Consider the following 11,146-nt stretch of genomic DNA (forward strand, 5'->3'; position numbering starts at 1 on the left):
AACAATACTGTAGATTAGTCTTTCTTTTGGTCAACATTTTTAGATTTTGTAAAAGGATCAGCCATAGCTCTGTCTGCACTTATCCTATACCTTTGAGAGAAAATCTCTTAATTGGGTTTTCATGGCACTATATTTCTATGTAACTCTTAGACAGCTGCCTCGCACAGTGGGTGGAAAAACATCCACACCCTTTATCCATTATTGCTCTCTGATTTCTCTGACAGGGAAATTACCTTTACACCCCCGATTAACATATACGACCATTAACTCCTTTTCTGTCGTGGCCTTGGTACTGTTACATCTATATCTAGGAATTGTGACTGTCTCGACCCCATGTCTCTTTCCATGCTCTAATAATTATAGTTGAAGATGTAATGGATTGCTACAGTGTGAGTCGCCAGCATTAGTTTGGTATTAAAGGTCACCATAGTGCATTCAGTGTAATTTAGTGTTGGCGTGTGTGATAGGAATCACCTGAATGCATGCACTGCATTTTTTTGCATGGACAGTTGCCATGCACATTTTACTGCCACAGTAGTTTTATTCCACTACAGGTGACAAAAGTGACTTGGGAATGTTCAAAATGTTCCTATTTCTTTGAGGGAGTCAGTTCACGCTTTGCATTCTCATTGCATGAGAAGTTACTATTAACGTAGTAGTTCATGCTTACTCATCCTTATGTTGTTTTAATCCTATGACTTTATTTCTTTTGTTTTATATAATTTATAGTGGCACATGTATGTTCAGTTTAGTTCAGTTTCTGTCATGTCTGTATTAGTTCTCGTTAGTCACCTATGGTATCTAATTAGTTGAGTCTTGTCAGCTGTTCCCGTTTAGTGTCCTCATTTACTGTGTTTTTATACTCCCTGTTCTGTTCAGTCCTTGTCTGTTATTGTTTGTGTGAACGTGGTCGTGTACCCTCTGAGTTTCTCATTTAATTAAAATACTTTGTATCTATCACCATCTCCTTTGTCATACACATTTCTACAGCCACCAGACGCGTTACATATATGGGCCTATTTATTTCAATTTTATTTTCCCAATTGTTTTTAGTAATTTTGGAAGAAAAACATATACTGTATATATACCTGGCAAAAAAAGAAAATGGAAAAAAAAGGGACCAAGCCAAAAATAGCAAGATATTTAGGGGTCTTTTAATGGTTTTAACCATTTTAATCACAAATCTCTCATCAGGAAATTAGCAAGAATTGCACAAATACTGTAGATAAAGTAACTTGGCACAGAAAAGCCTTCCCAACGGCTTTTTACAGGAAGAAGAGTCAGTGTTTTTCCACTCAATGTTAATGGCTTCAGTCAGTTCATGAGTAGTTGAAAAATGTCTCCCAGTTCATTCGAGTTTAATGTGAGACCAAATATTCACTATTGGGTTCAAATCTGGACTCTGACCAGGCAAAAACGTGAGCTTGATGGACTTGTCTCAAGCCATTTCTTGGTTGTCTTTGCAATTTGGGCAAGAGCATTGTCATGTTGAAAAATGACAGCTGATCATTGCTCTTTAGATAACAATATACACTGATGAGCCAAAACATTATACCACCTGCTTAAGATGCTGTTCACATGTCACATCTTTTGCATGCTCAAGTTCGATATTCTAAATGTAGACATGTGAAAAGCACGCTCAAATAGAGAGCAACACCTTTGAGACGCTCATGCGGTGCAGCACGCTCGTTTTTTCCAGGCGCATCAACACCTCATCGCGATGAAAAAATCTAAACTTTTCAGAATGCTGTAAGCGTACCGCAGGTCATGTGACAAGAACAATCCAATCAGCTTTCCGTAACAACATCGGAAGCTCAGCCAAGATGGACAAACAGCGGATCATAGCTGTACAGGGTGTGTGTTTTATTGCTCATCTCCATAAATATAGTAGTAGAGCTAATGCAAGGGCTGGAAATCCATTTATGCTTTGCTTGAACTTCTTCATTTTCATGGAGAACGCGGCTCATGGTTGCTTGGCAACAGCAGACACCACAGGAGCGCGCTTTTGAAAAGAGGAGAAAGTGGTGCAGTCGGCATATTCCACGCGTATTTAGACGCGACATGTGAATGGCCCCTAATGCTGTTGGTCCTCCTTGTGCTGGCAAAACAGCGCCAAAAAACACAGGGATGGAAATATGCCCCTTCGTGGGATAAATATGCCCCCAGTGCGGCAATGCAGCACAGCATCTTGATCCCGCTTTTTCAGGGAACAGGGTGACAGTCAAGTTACCTGAGATATTCCTTTTCAAAAGCTACTCTCAATGCTGCGCATGCACTATGAGAACAAGAATACCAATGCCGCTGCACTGAAAGTGTCTGGACCCCTCACGGCTGTGCTCACAAGCACAAGAAAGGTCTCAGACATGAGCTTGGGATGCCGACTCAAGAACATGTGAGCACGGAATAGCATGAACATCCAAACTATAAAATCTGATGAATGTGTGCGGAGAGGACTAGCCTGCCACATCACATACTTGTTGCAAGGGGGACGCCCCTTGCCAAAGCCTTGGAAGAAGCAACTCCCCTGGTAGAATGAGCCCCAACTCCTAGAGACGAAGCTTGACTGCACGCCTCATAGGCTAGGGCAATGGCATCCTTCACCCAGTGTGACATTGTTTGCTTGGTGATGGCCACCCCCCGGTTTTGACCCCCATAGCAAATGAAGAGTTACACCACTGGCTAGTGTTGTGGATTCAAGTCTGAAAAGCATGGACTGGACACAGTCTGTCAAGTTTCTCCTGCTCCAGTCTAGTGAAAGGCGGAAGACAGTAGGCTTCAAGAATGACCAGATGCACGGTTGAAAATAGAACTTTAAGTAGATAATCAGGGATGCAAAATTGCTTTGACCATTCCAGTGGCAAAGTCTAAGCAGGATTTACAGAGCCAGCAAATCCCCAGTTCTCTTCAGTGAAGTAATGGCTATGAGAAAAAAAACCTTTAGGGTCAGAAGCTTGTTAGGCGCTGCCTCTAGTGGTTTACTATGGCCAAGTCCCACAAAGGGATCTTCTCTCTAACGGGAGGCCTGGCCCCAGAGGTGAAGCGGGCGATCAGGGGGTGCTTCCCGACTAGCGCCCCATCAATCAGGGCGTGGCAAGCCGATACGGTGGCCAGACAAACCCTGAGAGTAGCGGGGCATGTGCCTGCTGATAACTTTTCCTGCAGAAACTCCAGCACTGATACAATCTGGCAGTGAACTGGGTCTATACCGTGTGCAGTACACCACCTTTCAAAGACACCCCATTTAGTGGCATAGATTCTTCTTATGGAGGGAGCCCTAGCACTGAGAATAGTCTGTATGACGTCAACTGAAAGCCCAGCATCCCTCAGTTGGTTCCCCTCAGAGACCAAGCATGAAGGTTCCACAGCTCTGGCCGGGGATGAAATATTTTCCCCTGTGACAAAAGATTACAGCTCTTGTGACAGCAACTGCACCTGCTCCAGATTGACGGTAGTGGAAACCACACTGTTGAACGCGGAAGGAGCTATGAAAACTGTATTATGTAACCACTGTCCCCAAATCACCAGAGGTGGCATGGATGTTACAGTGGTTTCGTGAGGGTGTCGGGAAAGAGCTGGTTGATGTATTTTTATGCGCTCTGTCCCGAGGGAACACACCCCTGCAGACCTGGGCCCAAAAATATATTTTTTTAAATAATAGTCCTCAGCAGCCCTCTTCTCTGAGGCTGCTGAGCGCGAGCCAGTTCCCAATCTTTATGAAAGGGAAAGCAACTGGCCTCTCTCTCGGCTTATGAGAAGGCCAAGAGCCCCTCCCCTTGAGTACGGTGGGGAAGAAACTTTACATAAGCTTCCTCATGCATCGCTTCTCAGAACCTGCTGACGACTTTGATGCCCGTAAGATTCAGCAACAAATGCCACTCCGTGGTGACCATAGGACCCATAGAACAGCCAATGGCACGGGCCGTTTGCTTGGTCGCACGAAGAGACAGATCTGTGGCCCGATGAAGTTCAAAGAAAGTTTCTTTGTCGATCGTCAAGCGAGCCTGGTGCGCCTGTAACACCGCCATGGTGTTCATCCACGATGTATATAGTTTCCACATGAATGAGTCAATTCGTCAGGGATGTCTTCAAAGAAGGGGAGTCCAGTTGTAACCTGGCCACTGCACGAGTAGTTCCTCTTGCGCTCTATCATCACGGGAGGAACGCTCGGAGGCAGTGCACTCAAAATCCATCTTTCCAGAAACAAGAGATGCAGAGTCCTCTGCACAAGCCGCAGAAACGCAGAGACGCGTCGGAATCAGATGTGAGGACATCCTGATCTGGAGAGAGAGTGAGCAAAAGGGGTGGACCCGTCTCTCACTCCTCAGCCAGACCGACTCTTAATGCTTGCCCTTCAAAATATGCGAGACGAGTGCGAAACACATTAAAGGGACACCAGGCAACTCTTGAGTGTTTTTTCTCTACGAAGCTCCCCCTAGTGTCTGGTAGTAAATGCTTTCATACACTCTGTCGTAAAAACGAACTGTTGTCACCCCACCCCCCTCGCCTCTAGCAACCCAGCTGATCAGCTGTCAACCCAGCTGAGCAGAGGAACCGGCTATTTCAAAACCAGTTATGTCTACCGAGGCAAGTAAAGCAATACTTTCTTTCCAACTGATGGCGATTTTTTTTATTTTATTGTGTTGTCATGCATACTAGTATTTTTACCGGGAACGAACGATATGAACGAGGCGAACTGCTTTCGTGTTTGTTTGTTTTTGGGAGAATGGGCATGAGCATAAAATATATATATATCGGAGGCTAATATTTGTCTAAAGTTATATTAGCAAGGTTCATCTAGTAGAATGACGGTTACCTTTGCCTGTCTAAGAAAACATCAGAACGTTTTTTCTAGCTCGATCATGATATGTGCAACATGTTTATTGCCTATTATCAGACGCGTTGACTTAGTGACATAAAATAAAAGTGTAAGTTACACAAATAAAACCGACAGAGGAACGGCCACACAACTACAGAAATCAAACGTGTTTGCTATGACAATGCCTAACATCAAAGTTATAGTATCTAGCGTAACGTTACTAGTAAGCCCGTAACAGACAGCGATCATAATAAAAAAACTTTACAGACAATAGCAAACATCCTGAGGTCACAATTACTTGAAATTTAAATATTAAACACAGTTTATTCCAAAGATACTTACAAGTGCAACAGCAATAAGGCCAGGTCAGCATCCGTTTTGCAGGCTTCTGTTTCTCTCAGTTCTCACCATTCTGAAAAAGCCGGTCCGATATTTAACTTTACTCGAGTCTGACTTCTTGCTCGGTCAGTCTCCCGTTTCCTCTTTCGTTGGTCCTCCGACAAAGATTTCCTAGCTTTCTGCTTCTTTTTACAGGCTCAGCCATAACTAAATCTATCGTTGCCCTTTGCTTAGCTAGCCGGTGCTTGAATGGGGGCGTGTAATTACGTGTGCAGTGCCGTCAAGCAATTCGTTACATCGCGAGACCTGATATCACGCGATACTTCCTGACACCGACCCGCGTCCCAAAGTTGCAAGTGAGTCTTTTCCGCTCTCGGGCACCAGGGGGGTGCGAAACCACCACCATTCAACCCGAAATAAGTAATATAACCATTCCACTGACTCCGAAGCTGTTCAGTTAAGGTTAAAAAGTTACCTAGAGCCCCTTTAATGTAGAACAACTCTCAGTGCTTGCACCTGCCACGCTCGACCGCAAGGGCAGCATGTTCTTCCCCCAAACACTCAAAGCAGAACTCATGTATCATAATATGGGATGGGCCGTGAACACAGAGGCGCACATCACCTGATTGTTTGCTATATGATGTTCTCTTTTTCTCTTTTCCTTTTCACACTAATACATTTCTGCACACTGACAACTGGAACTCTAACTCCTAACAAAGTAGACATTTGGAGAGTGTAGCGCACACCACCCACACACACACACGCTGTCTCTGAAGATAAAGAAACCTGAAGGCCCACCTGTTCCACGTCTATTTATAGCCTCTCATGAGCACACATTCCAATGACGTCATCGTCAGAGATTATTTAAAGCTAAGGTCCTTGGTGTGTTTACCACACATGCTTCACAACCGGTCAAACAAAGATGTTTTCCCATAGCTCATAGCGCATCATTGAGAGTAGCTTTTGAAAGGGAACATTATTTAACATGCATATTAGGCATGATTTCAGAAGACAGCATGTTTAAGAAACTTCGGTTTCCTGCATACTATATATTCAACTCAAAAATGTTTAACGATTTAGATAAAAACCATGATGATGTTAAGTAAATGAATAAATGAAGTGTGCACTCGGCAGACAGAAACTTAATCATGTGCATGCAATGCATACATATTTTACTAAGAGAAAACAAAAATGAATATGTTTAAACTATGCAATGAATTAAAATATGAGTCTCACAATCTGTAACTGCTAGCTTGCATCTTTCTGGTAATAATAAATCATTTTATGTTCATTAAAGGTCCAACATCATAAATCATCATTAGTGCTATCAGTGCTGGAAAAATATTCAGTGAAAACTGTCGTCATCCATTACATATTTTAATTACTTCATGTGGGATGTCTGAAAGTTGCAAACACTGGCTGTAGTATGGTGGCGGTTTGGGTGAAGAAGTGTGCATGTTACACTGCATGTTAGTGTGCAAGATATGATGCTTGTTTAGAAGTGTTGCTCAAATTCTCATCACTAATAAGGGCCTTTTACCTTTTATGTTCTTTCTCTTCACCTGTTATGTTCGCTCTTTGTTGCACACTATTTTTTCTTTGTGTTTCTTGCAATATCTGCAGATTCCAACATTCAGTCTTTATTAATCTTGCTGCAGATTCTGTGCTTACCTGTTAGTTTTATGTGTCTGGGTTGCATAAATTGTTCTGTTCTCTAGTGACTGACTATTTTTGAATATGGATTTGGAATTTTGGACTTTAAGATTTGAAATTCATGTTTTTGACATTGCAGCATAATTTTGCATGTGTCCCTGCTGTGTAGATTGATTTATCAAAACCGGAAATGCAATTAATAAATTTTTTTAAAATTTTTAAATTTTCAACATTGTTTTATTCCAGTTATTCCATTCCAAAAGTATGATGATTTCCTTGCAAGGGACTCCCTTACTAAAAATATAATGGCAGATACATATTTTCATGTAGAAAGATCTGTTTATACACTGTGATATTGTAAAAGTGTGATATACTGTATGTTTGTTTGCAAAATTAAATTATTGACTTGACTGAAACCTGTCACGTGTGGCTGTACAAAGTGCACAAAGAAAAAAGAGAATTCAGAACAGTCTTTAATAAATCCACAAAGGGGAAAGAAACACAGGAGAAAAGGCAAAACCCAACCACTTACATTGACGAGACAGGACAAAGAACTGAACCAAACAGGGTATACAGTATATATATATACAATACCAAATGAGGAACTAATGAGCTAATTAATGAACAACAGGTGAACTGAATGAAACTGACACAGACTAGAAACTATTGCTGTGTTTGAAATTGCCCCCTATACCCTCATTCACTATTCCCTCATTACTGCACTAATATAGTCCACTTGAAGGAGTGAATGAAAACGAGTAAGTGAATTCAGACACTGAGTGCGCCGGAAGGGCTGCCTCTTTTGCATAGTTTGTGCTTGTTGTTTAATAATTAATTGAAACATAGCAAACTGGCAGCTCCAGTAGTAATGAAAAGATTTATCCTGAACTCTGTCATGGAAACTAGCATGTATAAACCATAATTAAACAATTTAATAATCAATTAAAAAGGAATTTATACCTGTATGATATTGCGCTGGACCAGCACGGTTTGGAAAATGGATGGATGATTGATTCAGCTGCGGCACCATCTCTTGGCTAGACGCGGGAGTTCATTCAGCGTGCGACACTCACAGTGCATTATGGGTATTCTCTAGCCATTGAGCATACATCAGTTGTACACTCATTATTGCGGTGCATTGTGGGATTGAATGAGTGCGCTCAATAACGTCCACTATGGTTTCGAACACCACTACAAATGGTTGTCCCCTCAAATAGTGCCCTATTTAAGGGTATAGGGGGCGATTTCGGACACAGCCTAGCCCTAGGTCAAGACAGGAACAAAACACAATAGGAAAAATAAAAGTATAGTCCTGAAAAAACAAAACAAAGCAAAACATTAAAATTTTATCTGGAAAATATTTTCTTTTAAAATTTATTGTTTTCCCCCAGACCTTAAAGTTTTGTTAGATTGTTAGAACAAAACATGTTGTTTCAAAGCAGTTTTAGCAGCCATTTAAAAATCTTTTTTTTTTTTTACCCCCTTGAAAGCCTCTTGTGGCCAACTTTAAAAATACCCGCCATACAGTAAGTCAATATAAGTAAAACCTACAAAGCATAATACGGTATGCCAGTAAATCTGAAATCAGAACTTCTTACTTTAGCAATTATTGATCCTAATTGCATTTCCCCACATTAAAGTCTAACCATATTGTGTTGGGCTATTATTGCTTTTTATAACCAACATCCATTGTAATGGTAAGTCTAAGCCTTGACCAAATCTGAACTTATTTCATGTAATTAAATTTGTGGTTTAGTTACAGATATATAGAATAATGTCAGATTTTGCTGACATGTTCAAGACTCTCTTTTCTGGAAAGCCCACCACTAAAAAAGAAACAGGAACTGGATGATTCACTTTATTTGCTATGTTTTTAGTTTTGTCCACTCATGTCACCACAGGGTACTCTTCTTATAAACAGCATTTGGAGTCCCTCCAATTTTGCATTTAGCCCTGGCATTCACCTGAAATGTTGTTCTGTGTCTGAATGATAAATGTTGAAAGAACATGTGAGTCATCTATCTCTGGGTGCAGTCATGGATAATACCACAGCAGGGCTCCGGTGTGTTGTGACCCTGCAATGTCTTAAACCAACTTCATTTACATGACACAGCACAGTATCCCAGATGAATGTTTGTGTTTCTGTTCAAATTTGTCCCACCATTCCATTACCGACACCCTAAATATAATAGGTCGATCAAAATGACCTTTTACATATGAATAAGCGTTTACCTCTGTTACCTTATGTTCTCTGAAACAATCACGGTAAGCTTTAGGGGGATTTGTGAATGTGTTTGTAGAATCTATTACCGACAGATGCTATAAAAAAGTGCAATTCCACTGTGCCCCAATAAGCTGACGGACCTAGAAACACACCAGCTCTGTGGAAGTGTCCTGAATTATATTAAACAGACCTACACTCTTAAAAATAAATAAATCCTTTATTGGCATATGGTACTTAGTTCACCCAAAAATTATCCCATAATTTACTCACCCTCATCCCAGGTGAAAAGGAAATATATTTAAATTGTGCTTATTTTGATATACTTAATGTATTTTAAGTGTACTGTATTAATTATATATTTAATTGTGTTATTTTGAGACATCTTAAAGTATACTAAATATACTTTAATATGTATTTAAGTTCAATTTTAAGGTAATAGTAATATATTTTATTATACTTAATTGTGTTAAAATGGACCTATTTTAAGTACATTTAGTGTATTTTATTAGCATTTCTTTAAATTGTATTTTTAATACATTTTAAATTTACTCTATAAATACAACTTAAGAATATTTTTAACTTCATATTAATGTGTTCCCCGTATATTTTAAATATAATATCAGCTTATTAATAATGTATTAGTAGAACACTATAAGACCCACTATTAGTACATTAAAATATATTTTTACAAAACCATTCAGTATAAAATTAATATATTTTAATGTATTACAAATACAGTGAAAAATTATCATTCCGTAAAACACACAGTAAAAAATATTTGTATAAAACACACACACACACACACACACACACTTTGAAAGCTAGTAAACTTTAACGTACTACACCCAGTGTACATCAGTACAGCTGCATATGTAAACTGTAAAAAAATAAATAAATACATTAACATAAAATACAGTGATCTGCAGAGGTATTATAAACAACAACAAAAAAACTACCTTGAGTCAATAAACCTAACTACAGTCAATAAAGTGCAGTCATTAATAGCTGCAAACAGTTACAGTACTGTTACAACTCAAACCATCTTCATCCTTCAAGTAAATTGGAGTGATTGGTCTTTGAGTTTTCCTCTTTGCATTTCCTTCGAATCAGTGCTCGCACCTCCGACGTGTTGGAAATTGTTTGATCACAGTGTCTGTGAAAGGGGAAAAAGAGGAGTTTATTTTTATATTAAAGCAAAATTAACCTCTGTTAAAAAAGTAACTGTACCCTTTCAAGAGGCAACTTGCACAGCTTCGATGATGCTATTGGGGAGCGATGTTCTCTAGGCGCCTCTTTAATTTTTCTGAGTCGCACTAGTAGTGTCATAGGCTGTCGCCAGTCAAATTCTATTGCCGTGATTGTACAGCTTTTCAAACACCGGTTCACATGGAGGGTGTTCCCCATAGCGTCATCAATGCAGTGTCTCATTCCCTGTTCTCAGGGAACAGAGGTCATAACCTAGACGTTTTTTATTACAACACAGTATGATGTTTTGACATTTCCCTTTGTTGTACATACATGGTGAAAAAGTCGTACTGTTAAATGTATTATAAATGCATTAAAGTACATTTGTTTTGTACTAAAAACATACTTAAGTACATATTTAATACATTTAATTGTAAGTCTTTTTCGCCTGGTAAAAAATGGAATTCTTTAACATGGCATGTAATGCTTAGTTCATATTTTTACAGTAGACATTCACTATAAAATGTTAATGTAATTCAGAAAAGGAGTTAATAAAATATCTCTTGAACAACTGTGAAGTCTACATGGTATGTCACAGCAAAAAAGGGCAATTTAACTGTTTAACTGAAAAAGTATACCCAGCCAACAAGAATAATAATTATAATGTACAACAAATGCTAATCTTTATTTTTAGCATTAATGTTTTAGTCAGCCCCCTTTGACTTTGAGAGCAAAAAAAAGTGATGTACAGAAACACATAAACTTCACCTCTGTTAAAAAGATTTAAGGAAATTAGAAGTTGTGTAAAATATTGTAAGCCAGGACAAATGACTTACCGCTTTCCCAAAAATCAATTAAATAAACAGGTTTTTACATGAATGAGCACAAATTAGACACCTGAAATGGACATTTTGCTAACATTTTCCTAC

The sequence above is a fragment of the Squalius cephalus genome (assembly GCF_949319135.1).
Source record: "Squalius cephalus genome assembly, chromosome: 19".
NCBI classification, from domain to species: Eukaryota; Metazoa; Chordata; class Actinopteri; order Cypriniformes; family Leuciscidae; genus Squalius; species Squalius cephalus.